At 39.6% G+C, this 26938-nt stretch overlaps 1 protein-coding gene and 1 pseudogene across 8 annotated transcripts in view; one reads left to right on the top strand and one right to left on the bottom strand.

The window, feature by feature from the left end:
* Positions 1 to 26183, bottom strand: part of ENOX2 (ecto-NOX disulfide-thiol exchanger 2) — a 405604-nt gene extending 379421 nt beyond the window's left edge. Inside the window, exons 1-2 of one of the 7 annotated variants that reach the window (XM_081043234.1) lie at positions 25978 to 26183; positions 24605 to 24665 (exon numbers count right to left, since the gene is read on the bottom strand). The gene's annotated coding sequence lies outside the window, so the exon portion shown is untranslated. Of the gene's footprint in view, positions 1 to 24604; positions 24666 to 25822; positions 25863 to 25977 lie in introns of those variants that run through there. The other 6 variants (XM_081043229.1, XM_081043226.1, XM_081043232.1 and 3 more) reach the window with 6 other exon arrangements.
* LOC308494988 (nascent polypeptide-associated complex subunit alpha-like) overlaps positions 24177 to 26938 on the top strand; it is a 28782-nt pseudogene continuing 26020 nt past the window's right edge. The window contains exons 1-2 of the transcript in view: positions 24177 to 24273; positions 25984 to 26237. The product of the transcript in view is annotated as a nascent polypeptide-associated complex subunit alpha-like (transcript). The remainder of the gene's footprint in view (positions 24274 to 25983; positions 26238 to 26938) is intronic.

The following is a 26938-nucleotide window of genomic DNA, read 5'->3' as shown; positions in this document are numbered from 1 at the left end:
TTATCAAATGAATTCCCATTGTTAACCACCTTGGATTCTGAGTACTTTTGTCAAAAATGAAAATGCCAGTGGAAGATTTCAAAGAACCAAGAACTTGAACCAAACCATGAAGCTACACAGGGAGAAACAACACTTATTTACTAAACCCCCAACAAAACAGAAACGTTAACAGTTTGAAAGCAACAATTAGTGAATCTATTCGAACCAGAATAAAGCTTCATGTTTTCTGAGTCTATCAAACTTGTACCAAACCCTAAGAGTCCAATCAGTTCAAGCTCCTATAAAGAACACACAAGGACACACATCAAGACTTGGTTTTACCTGCCTAAGACCTCACAAAGGCACCACAGAATGAACACTGGATATAGAGTTGGTGAAACTGGGTTGTCCTGATTTTTTCACTGTTTGATCTTGGTCAAGTCACTCTTTTAGCTTCAGCTTGTTTGCCTAAAAATGGCTGGGCTGGGGGCCGGCCCGGTGGCTCAGGTGGTTGGAGCTCCATGCTCCTAACTCTGAAGGCTGCCAGTTCGATTCCCACATGGGCCAGTGGGCTCTCAACCACAAGGTTGCCGGTTCAACTCCTCGAGTCCTGCAAGGTACGGTGGGCAGCACTCTCTGCAACTAAGATTGAACAGGCACCTTGAGCTGAGCTGCCGCTGGGCTCCCAGATGGCTCAGTTGGTTGGAATGCGTCCTCTCAACCACAAGGTTGCCGATTCGACTCCCACAAGGGATGGTGGGCTGTGCCACCTGCAACTAGCAGCGGCAACTGGACCTGGAGCTGAGCTGCGCCCTCCACAACTAAGACTGAAAGGACAACAACTTGAAGCTGAACGGCACCCTTCACAACTAAGATTGAAGGGACAACTTGACTTGAAAAAAAGTCCTGGAAATACACACTGTTCACCAATGAAGTCCTGTCCTTCTCCCCAATAAAATCTTTTTAAAAAGTGGCTGGGCTGGAATTACCAATATCCCAGGCATAACAGTCTATGCCAATTGTAAAATGTAGTCTAGTGACAAAATAGATGATGTCACAATTTGACCCTAGTCTCCAGGAAGCAGAAAGATGGACCACACCAACTCTCCAAGGGTTCATGTTCCCAGCTTCCTTTGAAATATGCTTTACATAAGAACTGGCCAACTGTCCTTGCACAGCCTTGGGAATAGTCAACCTAATACATTTTTCCAGAATGTTTCTCTTCAAAGGAATGTTTCAGGGGCAGTTTGTTTTCCTCAAATGAAAGCTACATGTGAGTGGTCTGGTCCCCAAAAGGCAGAAGAATCTAGAATATCCGGAGCACCTATTGTATGCCAAACATGGCATGATACTTTGCATTATTTTTTTAAATTAGTGCTCAACAATGCAGCTGTATGGTAGGTACTGTTATCCTCATTTTATGAGTAAACTGAGGCTTAATGATGGTAAATGGCTTGCTTACAATCACTCTGGTAAGTGATAAAACTGGGGCTTGAACTCAAGCAATCTGAATCCATTACCATACCAATATTCTAATGACTAAAGTCTGAATGACTAAATTTCTTCTTAATCCAGTGACTCAATTGGACTGGATTAGTGAATAAATCACTTGCTGAGTTAATACAGTGAAAGAAAACGTCCTTGCATTTATACTGGGTTGACAATTTAAAAAAAATTATTTTCACAATGTGGTTAGACCACTGGGCTCTGGTCAGAAAAAAACAGAGTTTCTTGAATTCTGGCTTATGGACAAGGTACTTAACCAGGCTGAGTCTCAAGTTTTCTTATCTGGCAAATGGGAAAAGAAGTAGTACCTACTTCATTGCGGTTATTGGAAAGCATTAATGATGTCATAGCAGCTAGCATAGAGCTTGACACAAACTAATTATTCAATAAATGCATATTAGAGCTATCTTTGCATTCATAAGCAACAGAGCAAGAAAGAAAATGTTATAAAGGAAAAGGAAACTAGGATTCATTGAACTCAAGTGCACTTTGACCTGTAGTACAGATTTAGTTTAAAAGAAGTTTCATGGCAGTTTAAGCCCTCACTGCCAAGCAGAAGACAGAAGGCTTGGGCTTCAAGCCTAGCGGACCCCTCAAACCCACCCAGAGCTTGTGTCATCCCCACCACCCAAGTGATAGAAGCAGAAAGGCAGCAGTGTCAGATCATAAGAACAGAATATTTGCAGTTCTGAGAACTGTAGCCCACAGCCACGGACTCTCAAGCCAACTAGTTCTGGAGAGGGAGAGGGAGGCCTGGGTGCAAGACAGGCTGTAGTGGTGGTTGCCGCCACTGCTCTGGGCCACCACTCACAACCCACCCCACACTTGTGCCCACCTATCTGAGAAGATTCCTGCAGGAGTAAACAGCCACTGAAATATATGGACTTTGAAACTGGTGCAAGAAGAGCTTAGGAACTTTATAAGCTCTCCACATCTCCCAACGGAGGCAGTGCCCTGTGACCCAGATAACCTGTTCACAGAGGTGAAGCCTACCTTCCTGGGAATCCCCCCATTGTATGAGAAGCCGGAACAGTGCAGAGAAAATATACCACTACAGGGTGACAGTAATAAAGGCTGCAGTCAGAGAGAAAATAAAATATTCTACCAACACCTACTGGAAAACGAAGGACCTCTTCCTATCAACCTGTTGCAGAACCCACTGCTGTAGATGCCTGGGAAAAGAAATAATAATTCATTAATTGCCATAAATAACCAAGGTAACAAAACAGCTCAGAGAGAAAGTGAAAAATCTCCAGAAAAGGAACTTAAAGATATGGAAATATTGGACCTAAATGACACAGAATTCAAGATTGCAGTTCTTAAAAAACTCAACAAGACACAAGAACACACTGACAGGCAGTTTAATGAACTCAGAAACACAATCACAGAACAAAACGAATATTTTACCAAAGAGATTGAAATTTTAAAAAAGAACCAAATAGAATTTCTGGAGATTAAGAACTCAATAAAGAAATGAAGAATGAAACAGCCAGCATAGGTAATAGACTTGACCAGATGGAGGAAAGAATAAGTGACATCGAATACAGAAATCTAGAAATGACACAGATCGAAGAGACAGACTTGAGAGTTAAAAGAAATGAAAGAACTCTACACGAACTTTCTGAATCCATCAGAAAGAGCAATATAAGAATAATGGGCACACCAGAAGGACATAAAGGAAGAAAGGAACAGAGGGTATATTCAAACAAATAATTGAGAATTTCCCAAACTTGTGGAAACTGAATCCTCAATTCCAAGAAGCAAATAAAAACTAATTACCTCAACCCCAAAGACCTTCTCCAAGGCACATTTCATTGAAGCTGTCAAAAATTAATGACAAAGAAAGGATGCTCAAGGCAGCCAGGAAAAAGAAAACGGTAACCTACAAAGGAAAGCCCATTTGGTCATCATCAGATTTCTCAGCAGAAACCATAAAAGACGAGGGAGTGGACTCAAATATTCAAACTACTGAAAGAGAGAAATTATGAGCCAAGAATAACATATCCAAAAAATATATCCTTTAGATATGAAGGAGGAATAAAGACCTTTCCAGACACAAAGAAGCTGGGGGAATTTTCGAACACACGACCAACACTACAAGAAAAACTGAAGGAGGATATTCGACCTGAAAAAAACCAAAGATAGAATGATAGGAAATTCTCATACATCAATAATCACGATAAATGTAAATGGACTGAACTCACCAATAAAAAGGCACAGAGTAGCAGATTGGATCAAAAAACTAAATCCAACCATATGCTGTCTCCAAGAGACACATCTCAGCTACAAAGACAAGCATACACTCAAAGTGAAAAAGTGGAAATTGACACTCCAAGCAAATGGTATCCAGAGAAAAAATCAGGTGTAGCCATACTGATATCAGATGAAACAGACTTCAGGGTGAAAAAGGTAACAAGAGACAAAGATGGACATTTCATAATGGTAAAGGGGACTATACAACAAGAAGACATAACAGTCATCAATATTTATGCCCCCAATCAGGGAGCACCAAAATATACCAAGCAACTACTAACAGAACTAAAGGGAGAAATTGACCAAAACACAATCATAGTAGGGGACCTAAATACACCATTGACAGCTAGGATAGATCATACAAACAGAAAATAAATAAAAAATAGCAGCCCTAATTGGCACATTAGATGAAATGGACATAATTGACATATATAGAGCACTTCAACCTAAAACATCAGACTATACATTTTTTTCTAGTGTACATGGAACATTCTCCAAGGTAGACCACAGACTGGGACATAAAATGAACCTAAACAAATTTAAAAAGATTGAAATCATCCCAAGCATATTCTCTGAACACAAGTGTTTGAAATTGGATATCAACTGCAAAAAAGACAGCAAGAATAACCACACGTATGTGGAGATTAAACAACATACTTTCAAAGAATGACTGGATCAAAGAAGAAATAAGAAGAGAGATCAAAAGATTCATAAAAACAAATGAGAATGAAAATACATCCTACCAAAATTTTGGGGATGCAGCGAAAGCAGTTTTAAGAGGGAAATTCATATCATTACAGGGCTATCACAAGAAACTAGAAAAATCCCAGGTAAATAACCTCACATTACACCTTCAAGAACTAGAGAAAGAAGAACAAATGAAACCCAAAGTCAGCAGAAGGAAGGAAATAATGAAATCAGAGCAGAATCAGTAAAATAGAACAAGAAGATAATGGAGTAAAATAATATGACAAAGAGCTGGTTCTTTAAAAAAGATTAAGAAAATTGACAAAACCTTGGCTAGACACACTAAGATAAAAGGAGAAAAGACACAGATACACAAAATCAGAAATAAAAGTGGGGATGTTACCACAGATGCGACAGAAATACAAAGGATCATCCAAGAATAGTATAAAGGATTATATGCCACCAAATTCAATAACCTAAAAGAAATGGACAAGTTCTTAGAAACAAATAGCCTTCCTAGGCTGAACCATGAAGAACTGGAAAATCTAAACAGACAGATCACCAGTAAGGAAATTGAATCAGTCATCCAAAATGATCCCAAAAGCAAAATCTGGAACCAGATGGCTTCACTAGTGAATTTACCAAACATTCAATGAGGATCTAATACCTATCCTACTCAAACTCTTCCAGAAAGTTGAAAAAGAGACAGTACTCCCTAACTCATTTTATGAGGCCTACATTACCCTGATACCAAAAACCTGTTAAGGATAACACAAAACAAGAATATTACAGACCAGTATCTCTGATGAATACAGATCAGAGCAGAAATCCTAAACAAAATTCTAGCAAATAAAATGCAACAACACATTAGAAAGATTATACATCACGACCAAGTGGAGTTCATCTCAGGGGCACAAGGATGGTTAAACATACACAAATCCATCAATGTGATACATCACAGAAACAAAATAAAGGACAAAAATCGTATGATTATATAAATAAATACAGAGAAAGCATTCGACAAGATATAACATCTATTTATGATTAAAACACTTAATAAAATGGGTATGGAAGGAAAATTCCTCAACATAATAAAGGCCCTATATGACAAACCCTCAGGTCCTTCATCATTAATGGCGAAAAACTGAAGCCCTTTGCTCTACATATTAGAAATCCCAGCCAGAGCAATCAGGGAAGAGAAAGAAATAAAAAGCATCCAAATTGGGAAGGAAAAATATAAACTATCACCTTTTCCAGATGACACGATGCTATTTATAGAAAACCCTAAGGACTCCACCGTAAAGTTATTAGAAACAATAAAAGAATACAGCAAAATTTCCAGATACAAAATCAATGTACAAAAGTCCAGTGCACTCCTATATACTAACAATGCAATCTCAGAAAAAGAAATTCAAACAAATAATTCCTTTGGCAATTGCAAGAAGAAGAATAAAGTACCTAGGAATAAAGTTAACCAAGGATTTGAAAGACTTATATACTGAAAACTATAAGACATTTTTTAAAGAAATTGAAGAAAACAGAAAGAAGTGGGAAGACATTCTGGGTTCATGGATTGGAAGAATCAACATAGTTAAAATGTCCATATTACCCAAAGCAATATACAGATGTAATACAATCCCCATCAAAATCCCAATGGCATTGTTTTAAAGAAATAGAAAAAAATCATCAGATTTGTATGGAACTACAAAAGACCCCGACTAGCCAAAGTAACCTGAAGATAAAAGAACATTGCTGGAGGTATCACACTCCCTGACTTGAGCTTGTACTACAGGGCTACAATAATCAAAACAGCATGGTTCTGGCAGAAAAACAGATACACAGACCAATGAAATACAATCGAGAACATAGAAAGAAACCCACATAAATGTGGACACATAATTTTTGACAAAGAAGCAAAAAATATAAAATGGAGAAAAGAGAGCCTCTTCAATAAATGGTGCTGGGAGAATTGGATAGCTACGTGCAAAAGAATGAAACTGGACTGCTGTTACCATGTACCAAAATTAATTGAAAATGGATCAAAGGCTTAAGCATAAGACCTGACACAATAAACTGCATAGAAGAAAATATAGGTACTAAACTTATGGACCTCGGGTTCAAAGAGCATTTTATAAATTTGACTCCAAAGGCAATGGAAGTAAAAGCTAAAATAAATGAATGGGACTATATGAAACTTAAAAGCTTCTGTACAGCAAAAGAAACAATCAACAAAATGAAGCGGCAACCCACTCAACGGGAGAAGATATTTGCAAACATCCCCTCTGATAAGGGTCTAATATCCAAAATATACAAGGAACTCATGAAACTCAACAACAAAAAAAAACAAACAACCCAATTGGAAAATGGGCAGAGGACCTGAAGAGACATTTCTCCAAAGAGGACATACAAATGGCAAACAGACATACGAAAAAATGCTCAACATAACTAACCATCAGAGAAATGCAAATAAAAACCACAATGAGATATCACCTCACCCCAGTCAGAATGGCTATCATCAATAAGACAAATAGTAACAAGTGTTGGACGTCATGGGAATGGCAGCAGGGGGGCGCTCTTTTTGAATCCTCCCCGAAATTTTCTGGCAATCGAAACATATAGAACACCTGAGGAGTCCTTTGCTCATCACGCAGAACAGCGGGGAGACTCGTAGAGGAATTACCTGAAGGTGCGCGCTGATTGCGAGCAGAGGAGGAGGCAGGACAGCGAAGTGAAAGCGCGCCACCCCCCACGGAGGAGAGGAGGCCAACTGCGACCGCCGCGTGGCACCAGGACTTAGCACAGACTCGTGGAAGGTTTGCTTTAAGGTGCGCTAGTTGGGCAAGCAGGGGAGGAGAGAGAGGCGCAAAGTGGAAACGCGGCCTCCCTCCACGGCGCAGCCCAGGCCAGACGGCGACCACTGCGCGACTCCCAGGACGGAGCAGAGACTCATGGAAGGTTTGCTTTGGGGTACGCTAGTTGGGCGTGAGGGGGAGAAAAGAAGAGGGCAAGAGGAAACGCGCAACGCTCTCCCCACCCCCCACGGTAGAGCCGCGGCCCTGCAGCGTGTCCACAGCAGCAGCGGCAGGCAGCACCTGGGGCTCTAGAGTACCACGGGAGCCCAGGGTGCAGCGGAGAGTGCAGGGTCCAGGAGGTGGGCTCTTTCCCTGCGTCCCACAGCTGATCGCTCCCGCCGGGGCGGGCAGCTCTTGGGCCCTAGGGCAGACAAAGAACTCAGACGCCACACCTGGGCCCCTCACCCCACTTTTCGAATACTCCCCACGCCCTTCCAGAGACTTAAACTGACCACAGAACTGAGGAGTAGTGTCAGATTACAGAGGGGCGTCTGTGCTCAGGCACTGGGAAGATTGGCAGCCAGCTCTGACCTTTGGAAGAGGCTGGGAGGAGGGTATTTTCGCTGGACAAGGAGAGAGGAGACTCCCACACCCCCAGCCACCACCTTTTCGGGCCTGCAGGAGAAGTGTGACGTGGCTGGCCTGGGAGAGAGAAGACCCCTCCATCCCCAGCCCCCACCCTTTCTGACGGGCCTGGGGCGGGGCAAGGGCAACCAAGGAAGCACTCCCTGAGTTCAGCAGTAAGCGGCAGACGCAGCTCCCGGCTTTCAGCAGCTTAGAGATCTTCTGCCCGCCCCCTCCCACACACCCATGGAAGGAGGGCCCTAAGACTCAGGAGTACTGGGCACAGGGCTGGTGGAGCTACTCTCAGCGTGCATTTGTGCAGGAAAGGACAGAAACTGCACGGTCTCTCTGAAAACTGTCATCCAGACCCCTCAGCCCCTCGCATTTAAATCTACACTCCCAAATTCACTCTGGGCACCAGGTGACCAGCGCTGCCTGCGCAATAGGCAGGGAACTCTTTGGCACAGCGGAGGACAACCTGGAGATTACTTGGTGGGCTTAAGCCAAGACTGGTGCTGCTTCTTGTTTTGCTTTGCTTGGTGTTCTTTTTCTTTTTTCCTGCTTGTTGTGATTTGCTTTGTTCTGTCTTTATTTCTTTGATATCTTTGCCTATGTTGAGTGGGGATTGTCGGTTGTATTTTTCATGTGAATGTACTTGATTTGTTCTCTTTGATGTTGTTGTTGTTGTTGTACTTGGTAACTTGATTTGTGCTGAAACTGCCCTAAAAGGGCCCAGCTTAAGAGGCACAAGATTCAACATATCCAGAAGCCAACTCTGAACCAAACCTGAGTACTACCGGGTTTGACCTACAACTCACACACCCAGAGGGAATTCTCTGAAGGAACAAGAGCCCATAGAGGCCAAACCTTATTTAAGTGGCCAACCCTCACCCAGCAGAACACCCTGCAGTGGGCAGAGCCAAGTTTAACAACTAGACGACCTAGGAGTTAAACCCACCTACTCACAAGCAAAAAACAATTAAACTTCTTCTTGAACAGGACAATATACTAAACACACGAGCCACCTGTGGAGCACATGCAGAGGAGAAGAACGAAGTAGTCCAAGTCAAATATAAAGGACACATACTACATAAGATAAGAACTAAGAGCTCTAGGGGATCTTCCTAATACATCAAAACAAACACAGAGAGTCAGTCAGAATGGGGAGACAAAGAAACGTGTCCCAAATAAAAGAACAGAAGAAACCTCCACAACTGGAACCAAATGAAGCAGAGGTAACCAACCTGTCAGAGACAGAGTTCAGAACACTGGTGATAAGCATGTTTAAGGAGCTTAGAGAAGACATAAAGAAGGATATAGAAATCATAAAGAACAACCAGTTAGAACCAAAAAAGGATGTAGAAATCTTAACGAACAACCAGCTAGAACTAAAGAACACAATTACCGAAATTAAGAACTCACTTGAAGGAATGACCAGCAGGTTAGATGAAGCAGAGGATCGAATCAGCGACTTAGAAGACAAGTTAGCAGAGATCACTCAAACTGAACAACAGAAAGAAAAAAGAATAAAAAACAATGAAGATGGGTTAAGAGACCTCTGGGATAACATCAAGCGCAACAACATGCGCATCATAGGAATACCAGAAGGCGAAGAGAGGAAGCAAGGGATTGAGAACATATTTGAGCTAATAATGTCTGAAAACTTCCCTAACCTGATCAAGGAAACCAACATACAAGCCCAGGAAGTGCAGAGAGTTCCAACCAGGATAAACCCAAGGAAAGGTCCACACCAAGACACATTATAGTTAAAATGGCAAAGCTTAAAGACAAAGAGAATCTTAAAAGCAGCAAGAGAAAGGCAGAATGTTACATACAAGGGAACACCCATAAGGCTATCAAATGACTTTTCTACAGAAACATTGAAGGCCAGGAGGGAGTCACAGGAGATACTCAAAGTGATGGAACACAAAGGCCTACAACCTAGATTGCTTTATCCAGCAAGGCTATCATTTAAAGTTGATGGAGAGATAAAGAGCTTCCCAGAAAAGAACAAACTGAAAGAATTTATTACAACCAAGCCAGCATTGCAAAAAATACTAAAAGGACTTTTGTAAATAGAAGAAAGATGAAAACAATTTACTACAAATTTAAAAAATGGCTATAACTATGTACCTATCAATAATCACTTTAAATGTAAACGGATTAAACGCTCCAATCAAGAGACATAGGGTGGCTGAGTGGATAAGGAAGCAAGACCCTTGTATATGCTGTATACAAGAGACTCATTTCAGATCAAAAGACACACACAGGCTGAAAGTGAAGGGTTGGAGTAACATATTTCATGCAAATGGAAGCGAAAAAAAAGCTGCAGTTGCAATACTTATATCTGACAAAATGGACTTTAAAATGAAGAACATATTAAAAGACAAAGATGGGCACTATATAATAATAAAGGGATCAATCCGACAAGAGGACATAACCCTAGTAAACATCTATGCACTTAAACATAGGAGCACCTAAATATATAAAACAGGTACTGATGGACATAAAGACAGAGATCAACAGCAACACTATCATAGTAGGGGACTTCAACACACCTCTGACAACAAGGGACAGGTCCTCCAGACAGAAAATCAATATGGAAACAACAGCCTTAAATGATACTTTGGAGCACTTGGATTTAATCGATATTTTCAGAGCATTTCACCCCAATGCTGCAGAATACACCTTCTTCTCAAGTGCACATGGAACGTTTTCCAAGATAGATCATATGTTAGGACACAAAACAAGCCTTGATAAATTTAAGAAAATTGAAATCATACCAATTGTCTTCTCTGACCACAGTGCTATGAAATTAGAAATGAACTACAGGAAGAAAAAAACCAGGAAGACACACCAATTCATGGAGGCTGAATAACATGTTACTAAATAATGAATGGGTCAAGCAGCAGATCAAAGAAGAAGTCAAAAGATATCTCGAGACAAATGAGAATAAGAACACGACGACCCAAAATCTATGGGATGCTGCGAAAGCAGTCCTAAGAGGGAAGTTCATAGCACTGCAGGCCTACCTAAAGAAACAAGAAACATCACTAATTGACAGTTTATCTTCACACTTAAGGGATCTGGAAAAAGAACAGCAAAATAAACCCAAAGGGAGCACAAGGAAGGAGATAATAAGGATCAGAGCAGAAATAAACGAAATAGAAACCAGAAAAACAATACAAAAGATCAATGAATCCAAGAGTTGGTTCTTAGAGAAGATAAACAAAATTGAAAAACCTTTAGCCAGACTCATTAAAAAAAGGAGAGAGAGGACCCAAATTAATAAAATCAGAAATGAAAGGGGAGAAGTGACAACAGACACCACAGAAATAGAAAACATTTTAAGAAATTACTATGAGCAACTATATGCCAACAAATTTGACAACCTTGAAGAAATGGACAATTTTCTACAGGCGCGCAACCTTCCAATGCTAACTCAAGAAGAAACAGAAAGCCTGAACAGTCTGATTACCACCAGGGAAATTGAATCAGTAATCAATAAACTCCCAACAAACAAAAGCCCTGGACCAGATGGGTTTACAGGTGAATTTTTCAAAACGTTCAAAAAAGAATTATCACCTATTCTCCTCAAGCTCTTCCAAAAACTCCAGAATGAAGGAAGACTCCCAAACACTTTTTACGAAGCCACTATCACCCTGATCCCAAAAGCAGACAAAGACACAACAAAAAAAGAAAACTACAGGCTGATATCTGTAATGAACATAGATGCAAAAATTCTCAACAAAATATTAGCGAACAGAATTCAGCAATACATTAAAAAGATCATACACCATGATCAAGTGGGATTCATCCATGGTATGCAGGGGTGGTTCAACATCCGCAAATCAATTAATGTGATACACCACATTAACAAAATGAAAAATAAAATCACATGATCATATCAATAGAGGCAGAAAAAGCATTTGATAAAATACAGCAACCTTTTATGATAAAAACCCTTAAGAAAGTGGGAATAGAGGGATCATATCTTAACATAATAAAGGCCATATATGACAAACCCACAGCTAACATCATACTCAATGGGGAAAAGCTAAAACCATTCCCCCTAATATCAGGAACAAGACAAGGTTGCCCACTTTCTCCACTTCTATTCAACATAGTGCTGGAAGTTCTAGCCACAGCAATCAGACAAGAGAAAGAAATAAAAGGCATCCAAATTGGTAAGGAGGAAGTAAAATTATCACTATATGCAGATGATATGATACTATATAGAGAGAACCCTAAAGACTCCACCAAGAAACTATTAGAACTGACAGATGAATTTAGTAAAGCAGCAGGATATAAAATTAATATTCAGAAATCAGTTGCATTTGTATATACCAATGATAAAATATCAGAAGGAGAAATTAAAAAAAACAATTCCATTTACAATTGCTCCAAAGACTATAAAATATCTGGGAATAAATCTAACCAAAGATGTAAAAGATCTGTACTCAGAAAATTATACAACACTTAAGAAAGAAATGAAAGAAGACATAAATAGATGGAAACACATTCCATGTTCATGGATAGGAAGAATTAATATAGTTAAAATGTCCATACTGCCTAAGGCAATGTACATATTCAACGCAATTCCGATCAAACTACCAACGACGTTTTTCACAGAAATAGAACATATAATCCTAAAATTTACATGGGACCATAAAAGACCCCGGATAGCCTCAGCAATCTTGAGAAATAAGAACAAAGTGGGAGGTATAACGATACCTGATTTCAAACTATACTACAAGGCTACAGTAATCAAAACAGCATGGTACTGGCATAAAAATAGACACATAGATCAATGGAACAGAATAGAGAGTCCAGAAGTAAATCCATGCCTATATGCCCATCTAATCTATGACAATGGAAGCAAGAATGTAAGATGGAGTAAAGACAGTCTGTTCAATAAGTGGTGTTGGGAAACCTGGACAGACACATGCAAGAAAATGAAGCTGGTCCACCTCCTTACACCATATACAAAAATAGATTCAAAATGGCTTAAAGACTTAAATGTAAGATCTGAAACCATAAAATATCTAGAAAAAAATATAGGAAGAAACTTCATGGACATTACCCGTAGTAAGATTTTCACTGATATATCCTCTCGCGCGAGGGAAGTAAGAGAAAATATAAACATGTGGGATTACATCAAACTAAAAAGTTTTTTCACAGCAAAGGAAACTATCAATAAAACAAAAAGGGATGCTACTGAATGGGAAATGATATTTGCCAATGATATATCTGATAAGGGATTAATATCACAAATCTATAAAATCTTACTGAACGCAACTCCAAAAATCAAACAATCCAATTAAAAAATGGGCAGAGGACTTGAGGAGACATTTTTCTAAAAAGGACATACAGAAGGCAAGAAGACATATGAAGAAATGCTCAACCTCACTAACCATCAGAGAAATGCAAATAAAAACCACAATGAGATACCACCTCACTCCAGTCAAAATGGCTATCATCAATAAATCAACAAACAACAAATGTTGGCGTGGATGTGGAGAAAAGGGAACGCTAGTGCACTGGTGGTGGGATTGCAGATTAGTGCAGCCACTATGGAAAACAGTATGGAGGTATCTCAGGAATCTGAAAATGGAACTACCCTATGATCCAGTAATTCCACTCCTACCCGGACAAATCCAAAACTCCAATTCAAAAATCAGTATGCACTCCTATGTTTATTGCAGCACTTTACACAATAGCCAAGATATGGAAACAACCGAAATGCCCCTCGGTAGATGACTGGATTAAGAAGCTGTGGTACATTTATACAATGGAGTATTACGCAGCCATAAAAAAGAAAGAAATCTTATCATTTGCAGCAACATGGATGGATCTAGAGAACATTATGTTAAGTGAAATAAGTCAGAAAGAGAAAGACAAGTACCATATGATCTCACTCATATGCGGAATCTAAAGAAAAGAATATGTGAATGAACTAATCAGAAACAGTTTTGGGGACACAAAGCAAAAACCGAGGGTTGTTAGATGGGCGGGGTGGGGGGTTGGGTATAAGGGGAAAGGTGAAGGGATTAGGAAGCAGCTGGTAACCACAAGATGGCCTCAGGGTTTTTTTGAAAATTAATATGGGGAACGTATTCAATAATGTTGTAAAGATTTTGTTGGGTATCCGATGGACATGCCTCCTATTTGGGAGACCACCTCAGGGATACTGTGGATGGCTGATCATGGCATTGTACACCAGAAGCTAAACATTAATGAATGCCAACTATAGTTTTATATATATAATGTGATGGCTCAGTGTGAGGTCGGAGGGATAGTGGATGGGGGGAGGGGGGTTCACAGTGTGAGGGATATAAATGATGAATGTCTAAGTATTACCTTGTCTTCTACACCTGAAACTAATACATTAAAAAAAAAGTAACAAGTGTTGGAGAGGCTCTGGAGAAAAAGGAACCCTCATACACTGTTGGTGGGAATGCAGACTGGTGCAGCCGTTATGGAAGGCAGTGTGGAGGTTCCTCAAAAAATTACAAATAGAATTACCATATGACCCAGCAATTCCTCTCCTGGGTATATACCCAAAAATCTGGAAACATTTATCCATAAAGACACATGTGGTCCACTGTTCACTGCAGCTTTGTTTATGGTGGCCAAGACATGGAAATAACCAAAATGTCCTTCAATAGATGAATGGATAAAGAAGTTGTGGTATATATACACCATGGAATACTATTCAGCGGTAAGAAACGATGATATAGGAACATTTATGACAACATGGTTGGATCTTGAGAGTATAATGCTAAGTGAAATAAGTCAGACAGAAAAAGCAGAGAACCCTATGATTTCACTGATATGTGGTATATAAACCAAAAACAACAAAAGAACAAGACAAACAAATGAGAAACAAAAACTCATAGACACAGAAAACAGTTTAGTGGTTACCAGAAGGTTGGGGGGTGGAGGGTGGGAGATGAGGGTAAGCGGGATCAAATATATGGTGATGGAAGGAGAACTGACTCTGGGTGGTGAAGACACAGTGGGATTTATAGATGATGTAATACAGAATTGTACACCTGAAATCTATGTAATTTTAGTAACAAATTTCACCCAAATAAATTTTTAAAAAAAGAAGAAAAAGGAAAACGATCCTGTGGAAAATGGGAAATCAAGGTTGTAAAGTGAAAGATGAGTGCAGGAATGAAATATATAGAAAGCCAGATGTGAAGTGATCCATATCACAAATAAAGGAGTTAGTCTTTGAAAAAAAAATTCATCATAAACGGTTGAGGAAAAAATGAGAGGGTAAAGGGTACAGCTTTTTCAACCTCATGTTTCAGAACAAAACATTCCTACAAAGTGTGATGAAACATGGTGAATGTTTAAATCAAAAAATTTTTACAGTAAAAGACACATTGCCTCTCAAAATACTCCCCCTCCCTTTGAATACACTTATCCCATTGTTCTTGCCACTTTCTGAAGCAGACCTGGAAGTTATCTTTCATGAGTGTCTTTAATTGCGCTGCCATAGCTGCCTACATGTCCTGAATCATTTTGACTTTGGGGAAGATCCAGAAATCGCATGGTGCCAGATCCGATGAATAAGGTGGATGAGGACACACCGTAATTGCTATACAGACAGAAATTGCTGTATAGCAGGAGCGCTATGTGACACGGAGCGTTGTCATGATGGAGGACGATTTATGGTACACTTTAAAAGACACCTCTCATCTGTAGCTCACACCGGACTAACTGCACCAAACAAGTTGAAACTTGTCACACACTGTTACTAAGGTTCAACATGCAGCTTCCCATATTGAAGATCCCTGCCTTTCCATTGGATGGCACTCGGCAGCAGCATTCACCATACTGTCTGACCACAGCAGAAAGGCTCCGTGTCACACATTGCTTCTGGTATGGCAATTTCTGTCAAATAAAAACACTACAGTGTGTCCAGAACTGCTTCAGAAAATGGCAAGAATGATGGGATAAGTGTGTTTGAAGCGAGGGGGAGTATTTTGAGGGGGATTAATGGTGATATGTCTTTTACTGTAATAATTTTTTTATTTAAACATTCACCATATATTTTGATCACACCTCCTATAGAGAAGCTTAAGTCACATAGGAGAAAATTTTTAAAAACTGATGATTCATAGTGAATGACATATGAGAGTCTTTATATGATTATTGTAATTTTTACGTATTTAAAATTATTTCAAGATAAAAAGTTAAAAGATAGTTTGTTGAACATTTCACCTAGTGTTACCATTTTCAGTAGAGAAGGTATTAAGTCAATAGTAGAAGATAAATTGGAAAGAATGGGAGAAACAATAATCAACCCATAGGCATACCTTGGGTACCTACTATATGCAAGACACTGTGCTAGGCACTGTGAGGGGTTCAAAGAGGTAAAGAACATAGTTTCTGCCCCAAGAGGGCTCACAGCATAGGTAAGGGAATGCCAGAGCAGTGTTTAAAAGAATAACTGGCTAGAGCAGAGAAGTTGTATAAGAGAGAAGTATAAAAGTTGGAAGGTAGGTTGGAGCCAGACTGCAGAAAGTACTAAATGCCAGGCTAAAGAGTTTGGACTTCATCCTATGGATAATGGGAAGCCTTTTACAGTATTTGAGTTAGGGAAAGAACATGCTCTAAAACTGGCTAGATAGTACAATTTGTATGGGCAAGGTACTTTCAACATGCATTTGTTTTATACTTATACACTTCTGGCTCTTATATCTACTTCCCATACCTGGAAGTAGCCTTTACGGATCTCCAACATTCTGGATGCTGTGCATTTTTTAAACAGCCACTTTCTGCCATCTCTTCGGCTTCTGTCCTTTTTCCTCCCCTGCACACCAAGGGGAGCTGACCAGCACTCACCTCAGCCCTGCTGACTCAGTAAGCAATAAGTAAGCCTCATGGAATTTTTTAACCTAAACTGCTATGCTTTGAAACTCTGATTTCCTTCATGATAATCAAACCCTAATTACTACTGGGATCATTGATTTGAGTTGGAAAGAATGAATATTCAGCTGTGCAACATGTGAAGGAGTACAGGAAGGTATGCCCTATGTGTAGAAGAAAGCAATTGTTCAAAGTGATATTTGTATACTGAAACAACATGGTGGCTAGATGAGAGGGTTGTTGGGGGATGGGAGAGAAGGTGAAGGGATTAGAAAGTACAAATTGATTGGTAGTCACAAAATAGTCATGAGGATGTGAAATACAGTATGGGGAATATAATCAATAATGTTATATGGATTATGTAGGGTGTCAGATGGGTACTGGACTTATCAGGGGGAATCACTTCATAGATTCTGTAGATGCCTGAACACCTGAAGCTGAAGCTGAATAACAATGAAAGTCAACTATAATTAAATATATAAATATAAATATATATGTATTCACAGGATGTAAAGTACAGCATAGAGAATAGTCAATGGTAATGTAACAGCTATATAAGATGTCAGAGGGGCAGTAGACTTGGGGGGGTTATCACTTTGTGAGGGGTGTAAATGTCCAATCATTATATTGTTTTGTACACCTGAAACTAATATAACAAAAAAAATAAAGACAGAGAGAGAGAGAGAGAGAGAGAGAGAAGAGAGAAGAGAGAAAGAAACAAAGAAACAAACAAAGAAAGAAAACCTAGCAGAGATGGCATTACTCTCAAAGACTGCCGATTTAAATGGTAGACTTTCTGTCTCGTTTTTTCCCCATAAAGCCCTTCCTCCAATCCAATCATGTTATTCCCTCATTTAAAACCCTGTGCTGGTTCATCCCTACCTATAGGATTAAGGTCAAGCTCCTTAGCAAGACATTTTCTTTAGCAACTTGCCATAGGATACCTTTCCAGATTCTTATCCTACCCTCCTCCGACACTCCCAGTGGTTCACACACAGTATCTTGCCTTTTTCTATCCATTTTCACACATGTGACTGCATAGCATGTGTTGGTGGTCCCTCTGTCTGAAATCCTTGCCCACCACCACTTTGTCCACCTAGACGTTAGGCAATATCCACTTACTCTTTGTAATTCAGCATAATTAGACTCTGGTTTATAAATTGTCCACCCCTAGCAGTAATTCCCTCCATCATGCTCTTTTATATATACCTCTTTCTCAGAGCACCTTTCTCATTGTACATAATTATTGGTTTGGGTGTCTATCTCCCCCACTTGACTGTGAGCTCCTTAACAGCAGCCAGGGATTACTTCTAATTCATCACTGTATTCCCAGCACTTAGCCTAGGGTCTGGTCCTGTATATGTGTTCAAATGTCTATTGAATAAATGAGCTTGAATATGTGCTCCTTGAATTCAAACTCAGCATCTCTTGAAACGTGACAATTAGAAGAAATGATAAGACATATTATGGGGCCTTACTATGGGATAGTTTCTATCCCGGAGAGCTCTGACTGGAGTTGTTGCTGGCTAAAAAGAAGAGCAGCTGGAGCAGAAAAGAAGTGCCCTTATTGGGGATTTCCCTGGGGTTATCTTTCACAGTCCACCACTGAGGCAATGTTGTTTAGACAACAATCTCCACACAGTGTTTCAACTCTTCTGAATTGCAGCCAAACTTTCGTTTGTGCTCTGCCTACACATACATTTGAACCAGCATTGCTAATGGGTCGTCACTGAAAGTTTTCCAGCTCTTAGTCTCACTTATCATTATTATGCTGAGGAACAACGTTTTGTGGGCAAGGGGCCATTGAAAAACTGAGAGGAAAAAAAAGCAGGGGCAGGATGGAGCTAACAAAAACAATATTTTTTTTCTCCTAGATTGCCAATGTATTACACTGCACCTCTCATCCTATGCTGTTTTATACTAGTATGTGTCACTAAAAGGAAAAATGGAAATGAAGACGTTAGCAAAACTTTACACTTTGTAGGCAAAAAAAAAAAAAAAAGGAAGCAACACTGAGGGCTGGAATATAAATCTTTAGACACACAATCAGTCGCCACTTCTGGAAATTAAACATTTTGGCTGTTTTAAACAAACAGCAAAAGCAATTAGCTTTTTCTGTAGACTAAAATGAGATGTATGCTGAATCAAAAAAAAACAACTGAGTCTGTTTTGATCTTCAAAAATGTCACACTGGTAAACACTTCACTTTTTTTGGTACATATAAATCTAAGAGCCCAGCCTAGCTTGAGGAAGATTTAAGATACATAAAATTTGTCTGAGGTGTCTGCCAAATCTCTGCAGCAGAGATAGAAAACGTGGAAAAGCTGACAGTCATAACTCTCACAACATCACCAGCAGGTTTGTCTAGGGCTGGACACACAGAAAGTCACTGTTCCATTTCTCAAACTGTTTGTAAACAGAAAAGTAGATCATTTGTTGTTACAATATCATCTACTATCTTCCCTATGTTGTATTCCACATCCTGTGACTATATATACTTATATATTTAGTTATAGTTGACATAGCTTAGGGGGTGGGTTATCACTTTATGAAGGGTTTAAATGTCTTAACTATTACGTTGCTTTGTACACCTGAAATTAATTTTAAAAATTGAAATCTACGTAATTTTACTAACAATTGTCACCCCAATAAACTTTTTAAAAATTCAGTATTTTTCTTATTGGCTTATATGACTTTATTAAATAGTAAATCTACAAAAAAAAAATTTTGAAAAAAAAAAGGTAGATCATTTGCTTATCAGCTACTTGGTAGCTCATTTTTGCCTATATACCCCACAGAGGAAAGAAACTGGAAAAAAAGAATCTCTACTGGCATATATCCTAATTTTTCACCTGGGTAAATTTTCATTTATAAGATGGGCCTGCTTGTTACAATATTCTCTTTGTTTCATTTCTTTCTCTTGCACTCATTCTTGTGTGTATACTTTCTCTCTCTCTCTCTCTCTCTCTCTCTCTCTCTCTCTCTCTCTCTCTCTCTCTCTCTCTCTCTCGTGCGCGCGCGCGCGCGCATTAAAGGGGGAGACATTTATAACTATCAAGTACAGTGCCTAACAGAGTGCTTTACACATAGTAAGCCCACAATAATTCATCATATAAATTAAAATTCTATCTGTAATTCTTATGTCCAATTTATTGGATCATGGAGTAGGAGAAATACAGATTCTTTTTCCTGGATTATTTAAAAGTGACCATTTCTTACAAGGTAATATAATTTTACTCAGATGATTTGTGATTAGGACTTCTGTTCTTTAAAGAACATCCATTTTTGTACCATGGGTATTATTTGTAAGGAAAATGTAAGAAAGACCACACTGCAGGATCCTGAATGACAATATAAAAACTGATACATTTTTGTAGAGAAAATCAGATATCCCATCTTCACCTGATTTATGCCATTATGGTAATCCACTACATATGTCTAAGATCACTTAACAATGCAAGAATATCCTACATGCATGGGCTGCATTCTGTAAATATGATTAACAGTTGAATTCAACCAAGGTCTTCCCTGGGGACAGATTGCTGGAAAATACATCTACATGACATTTAAAAAAATAAATTAACCAATGACATTGGCTCCCATGAGACACGTTGTTTCTTGTACGTTCAACTCGATCAGTTTTCCTTAGCTCTGTGCTGACATGTGCATCCCAAAAGACAGAATTTCAAAACAGAAAGAAAAACAGAGTGATTGGAGCTATTCCATGACTCCTACATGAAGTGTTATGTACACAAAGGAAATATTTCTGTACATTAGCACAATGTGAACTGTGACATGGTGAGAGCATGTCAATCTGAACTGTGCTTGTTATGCTGTGGTCATGTATAACTTGTCTAAGGGAAAGAACAAAGTCTCTTTCCCCGCATGCTGACAAAGACTGGCAGGGGCTGCAGGAAAATAAAGAGAGCTGTGTTATGGCAAAGGATTTGGATTTTTTTTCTCTAAAAAATGTCCATTACTATTTTTTTCTTCCCACTTTTATTTATTTAATTTTCCTCACCTGTAAAATAGAGATAATTATTTTATGTATTTAACATTTTTACTCTGAGGATAAAATGAAATACTAGTGGATTGCTTGGCACACAATAGTTAACTCACACAATCCACATCGACATTTGGCCAGTGTTAACAAAACACCTATTATGTGCCAGGCACTGACCTAAGACTCCAAGTAAAAGCAAATTGTAAGAGGAAGAAGGGATGTTGGAGAAAAAAGTAGAGAGCTGGTTCGCAAAGGTTTTATAAGCCAGTCTAAGAAGTTTGGATTTTATCTTGAGGACAATGGGCAGCTTTTGAACTATTTTATATAGAGGCAGACAGCTTCAGATTTGCAATTTAGAAAAATCATTCTGTCAGCATTGGTGGAGAATGGATTGCAAGGGAGGCAGCCTGGAGGCAGGAGTAATCTAAACTATAAGTCATGTGTGTGTTATGGGGACAGTGTGCCCCAAACTAAGGAAATGGTAATAAGGGTAGATATATGGGGAAAACATTTTTAATAACTTTTTTTAAAATTAACAAATGTACCATTATAGATTAGAAAATAAAAATATGCAAAAGGTTAAAAACAGTATTCATATGTAATCTTACAATTTACAGCAAACTTCTGTTAATTTTTTGTATGTTTAACATTACAGGATTATTCCTATTTATGCATGCACAAATGCGTGTATGTGTGATCTGGGATGTGATAAATTCATAAGCTGAATTTTCTATTAACATATCATAAACAATTTTCCACATCATTAAATTTTCTTTGGTAACATCAACTTACATGGCTACTTAGTAATTTATTTTATAGATGTACTCTGATTGATTTAATTCAATCCTCTAGTATTTATTGGACATTTAAAATGTTATTTTTTCTTTTGTATTTTTGCTATTACAAACTATATATACATATGTATATGTGTATATATATGTATATATACACATATATATATATTCATATATATTTAGTTTTGCTATTTTAAAAACATCCTGGGAACTAAATTTTGGGCAACATTATGTTTATTCCCTCAGCATAGCGTTCTATAAGTTGAAGTGGTAAGTAGAAAGCTATGTTCAATTTTAAGATTTTTGCCATATATTGACAAATTGCTCTCCAGAAGAGCTATATCAAATTATAGCCCCACTAGCAGTGTCTATGAGTAGGAAACCCACTTGAGAGTGATTTCAAGAATGGAGTCAACTGGACTTGGTAGATGTAGAGAAGGGATGGATTCTTGGCAGAGAATCAGGGCAACGTGACCTCTGTCAAGAGGAGCAGAGCAATGGGCAGGCCAAAGGAACAGGTGGCTGGGTGGGTAAATGATGAGAAAGAAAAAGGTAAGGTAACCAAGGGAGAGTGGGAGAAAATGAAGAAAAAAGAAACCTCTAGTGAAGTGATGTACTCAGGTTACTTTTATTTACTGCTGTGTTCAGCAAAAGTAGAAAATGTAGCAAACAGCTACTTTTTTTGTAGCATTTAGCACTCTGTGGTACCAAGATCCAGAGTTATATCAATATAAATATGTTGATCCATTCTTTTCATCCAATAATCATTTATTAGGTGTTTACCATGTGCCAAGTGTTGTTCTGGATGCTATGGGTATGAAGATGAATGAGACCTGGTCCTTGCCCTCAAGGAGCTCATAGTCTGGGTCAGGGTGGGGGGACAGAGACAACCATAGACCGACACATTACAGTGTGGTACAAGCCAGGACAGAGGTAAGTGCAGGGTCTTATCAAAGCCAGAAACCTAACATTGTTTTATGTGTGCATGCATGTGTGTGTGTGGGGGGGGATGGGGTGGAGGAAAGGCTTCACAGAGATCTTGATATTTGAGCTGAGTCTTGAAAGAAGAGTTCCTAGGACAGATAAGGGTCACAGATCATACTCATATTCCTTACCACCACCTTGAATATTTATGCTACTGCTCTCAAGAACACTTGGTAAGGCAGTGAAGATGCTTGTGTTTATAACCCAAACCCATTTGTGACAACAGCCTCCACCACTACCTTAATGCATATGTGTACATAGCCTGTTTGGACAATAATGTGCTAATCTTAGAATATAAAGGAAAATAGACAAATGGCATACAGACTTTTTAAATCATTTTGGGGACATGGATAGAATAATCATAGTCATATGTACCAACTCCTACTGATTCTCCCTCCTAAAGGGCTCTAAGATCTGTTCTGTCCCCTCATATGTTGCTCCTTTTGGTCCTTATATCTGTTTGGAACAGAGCACCAGGCTTCTAACTAGTCATGTCCCCATCCAGTGCATTCTAAACTGAAAACCTGATCATTGTGTTCCTCTAAAACATTTAATGTGTTTTTTTATTATTGCCTACAGCAGTATTTCCCAAATTTCTGTCATTTGAGTACTACTTGAGTATTACTTTTCCCACATTCATACATCACGTTTACTTAATATTTGTCTTTAAATCAACTTAAAACTGATTCACTTTCTATTTTTACTAAGCCACATTCTAAGTAACCTTAGATTTGATGATGTAATTCAGTTTTACCTTTTACAAGACACATTAAAATAGCTAATAAAACTTAAAATATTTGTGGGAATATAATATAATATGGCTGGCAGATGCCATACACTTTGAGAAACACTGGCCTGTCGGAGCACATCCAAACATCTTAGCCTTTTTTTCAAGGTTCTCCACAAAACAGCCCCAACCTATGTTTCCAGACTCTTCTACCATTATACCTTCCTTTTCCCAAACAATCTATCTGCACCCCAGCCATGCTGAATTCCTCAATATGGAATGGAGATGCATTGGTTTATATAACCACATGTCTCTCACAGTCTGCTCCCTCAATCTGAAACACCTCACCACCACTCTTCTCTGTCTGGCAAACTCATTATCTTTCAAAAGCTATCTGTCATGTCACTTCCTCAAAGCCTTTTCCCCGGCTCTCCCTTATAGTTAGTCACTCCTTCCTTTATTCTTCCACAGCACTTTGTACCTGTCTCTGTTATACTAGTACTATACACTACATTATCTCAGAATTATGGGCCTCTATCTCCCCAACAAGACCCAGGGAGAGCTCACACCTCATACTATATTGCACCCCAACACTTCATGTGGACAAAAGTCATGAAGGAGACCTAGTGACCCAGAAGCTCACTTACAATAAAGCTAAAATAAAATAAAACCTAAAGTACTGTCCAGGTCCAAACTGCTTAGAGGTATGATGTGTTTTATAAAGAGTAACATCTAATTCAGAAATAGCTATACTGACTGACAGACACAATAAGCTAAGGCTGTAACAGCAGTGAAGCTAATTTGGTTTTGGCATCTACATTACAGCAGACACATACTGACAAAGAAACTAAGAATGAATCATTTGGGTACCTGCCAGGATGATCAACTATACCCCACAATAATCTCTCCATACCACAAACAGAAGGTCAAGAGCAAAGTAAACCATGGGACCAGCAAACCATGGTGGACGCAGCATGGGCTCTGGAGTCAGATCTGTACACCCAAACCCGACTCAGCTCCTTACAATATACATGACTATAGGTAGGTTGTTTAACTTCTCTGCATTTTAGTTTCCTCTCCTAGAGAAATGGGAGAAATAGTACGAACTTCCTAAGACTGTTAAGATAAGGCAACAAAGTGCTTATGATAGTACCTAGAATATTATATGGGCTTAATAAATAGCAGTCATTGTTGTCACCCACTGAAATGACTCCAATTCAGGTAATATGATACACAAGGAGAGCAAATGCATTTCTTAAGAAAATAAATTCATGTCATCAGGCTTTAAAATTGACAACTATAAAGTGTAGCTAAGAACAGCTACAATCAAAACAGTCTATAAGACAAAGTTCTTATTGGTTTAAACTCACACCTGGAACATACCACCACACTTCTTTGTGTTCGCCAAAAAATTGATCTCAAATCAGGTTCCCCTAGGGTGAAAAAACAAAAAATCACCAAATCTTAATTTTTTGTCTTTATTTCATACAGAATAATATCCAAATTACGTGAATGCTTCAAAGTGTCCTGTTATTATGACCTCAAGCTTTTCAACGCTATTTCTTTCCCAGTCTATCCCTGCTGACACCGTTTAGTCCAGTCAGGCAAGCCCACTTGCCACAGGAGTGCTCCCTCTTTTATCTCCCCTTCTCAAATTCCAATCCCAGTATCAGGAAGTATTTCTCCCTCCTCTTTGCCAGAACTCCTCTGGAGTCCAAGTTAAAATTCACCTCCTTAACAAAGCCTACCAGGATTGGTCTGGAAGACAGATGAGTTTCAAGCCTTTTGCACTTCCACAGCTAGGCTTGACATTCCATAGGTCAACCCACCCCACCCCACCCCGCCCCATCAGTATCCACTTCCACTAACACCTCAGCACTTTTTGGATGCGTGTGTAACAATAAAATCATTAATAATCTGTTTCGCACAGTCTACTTTATTCTGTAGGCGGTGTGTCCTCTAAAGATTTGTCCACATTAGTGCAATCAGTCCTTGCTGGAAACCCCTTAAAACGCTGTTTCAAAAATAAATCTGTCTTGCCTTTTACTCTCATCAGAACCGTGCACTGAACCTTAAACACATACATCTCAAAAGTGAGATTCCTTCCCTCGTCTTCTCTCTATCCCTTTTGAAAATTAAGGGAAAACCTTTTCCACCTGGTCAGGGAAAGGGCGGGTGGCCATAAGAGCCCATGAAAAATCGAAGATGATCTTTATCTCACCATCAGAGACAAAAAGTGAAAAAAATGACAAAAGTCGCTCCCTGAGCATGCCAAGGAATTCCCACGCCCCCAGAGGAAATGGAAAGTGTGTGTTTCGGAAGGGGTGTGTGCCCAAATCTGAAATGTAAATTAAGTGACGAGAGGACAGAGATCACCCAATTCCTCCAAGCAGTAGAGTTCAGACGCCACCTAGGAAACACAGTGGTGGAGAACCCTCACTTCAGACCTCTGAGGAGGCACAAGGCGGAGGCGGAAGGTAGGAGGTAGCATTGTGGAAGAAAAAGACAGCAGGCGATTTGGTGGGGGAAAAAAAAAACAGAAAAGAAAGCGCGCTCCCGAAGCTCAAGGGAATCAGCACAGAAAGCCCACCTCGAACTCCCAGTCCCTACGCCGGGTCCCCCGCAGAGGCGGAGCTGGGCGGAGTTAGGCGCGGAGAGCGGCGGCCCCGGAAGCACCCTCCTCCCTAGGCCCCCTCGGTCCCACAGTCCCCAGCCACAGCCACTCAGGCTCTCTGCCTCTCTGACCTCCAGCTCTCCGGCTACTGAAGCGCTACTTCTTATACAGCTGTGGAAAATCGGCCGGCGTGGCAGCTCCTGGGCGAGTAGTGCCCTCGTGGCGCTACAGGCCAAGCAACTGTCTTCTGGACTCTCCGCCTTGCCGGCTTAAGCCCTGCACTCAGGCCCAAGGCTGGACTCTCACCTACACCGTGGACGCTGTGGCATCTCCTATTGGTTATTGGTCACCAGGGAAGCCAGAGGTCCAAGCCCTTGTCCTCATGGGAAATGTAGTTTAAGGTCGCTGGAGGCTCTTCTCTTGGTGTAGATCCAACATTGGCATTGGCGGAGAGACTCAAGTGAAGACAGAGGATTGTGGGAGATGGAGTTCAGACACTTTGTATATACCCACAATCCCGCCCTCCCCACCCCCCAGCTCTGATCTTGCCCAGAGTTCAGACGGAGAAGGGTATTATGGGTGTTGTAGTTTGGCGTGCACTGGCTAACAGAATCTCCCTTCTTGTGGTATGGGGTTGTGCTTCTGGGGGCACATGAAGGTTCTAGATTTATTTTATTCTTGGTTAAGCTATTAGCATTTTGGGGGAAGCACTTTATATCCTGATTTGAAATTCTCATTAAGTTTGGATTGTGTGACTTTATGTTATTTATGCTCTGATAAGTTTAGAATTTTAACTGGTCCTTTAAAATTGTCAAAGTGTGTTTTGTGTGAACCATTTGCATTAGTACCACTTCAACGGTTCTAGAAAAAATGTATTTTGTTTCTAATTGGGAACCATATTTTTTCCTTTGAAATGGTGTTATAACAATCATAGGAATGTGATCTAAGCAAGCCCAGAAGAAGTCTATTTAACCAGAATGAAGCCCCATTGTTGTCATGAACATGTGGCCATGTACACTAGTGTGATGCAGCAATTTAGCACAGATAGACAATACAACTTGAATAATAAGAAATAACTTATTTCCTATTAAG

This window comes from Rhinolophus hipposideros (genome assembly GCF_964194185.1).
Source record: "Rhinolophus hipposideros genome assembly, chromosome: X".
Taxonomy (NCBI): Eukaryota; Metazoa; Chordata; class Mammalia; order Chiroptera; family Rhinolophidae; genus Rhinolophus; species Rhinolophus hipposideros.
The sequence above is the reverse complement of the archived record's forward strand: the minus strand, read 5'-3'. Positions and strand labels throughout refer to the sequence as shown.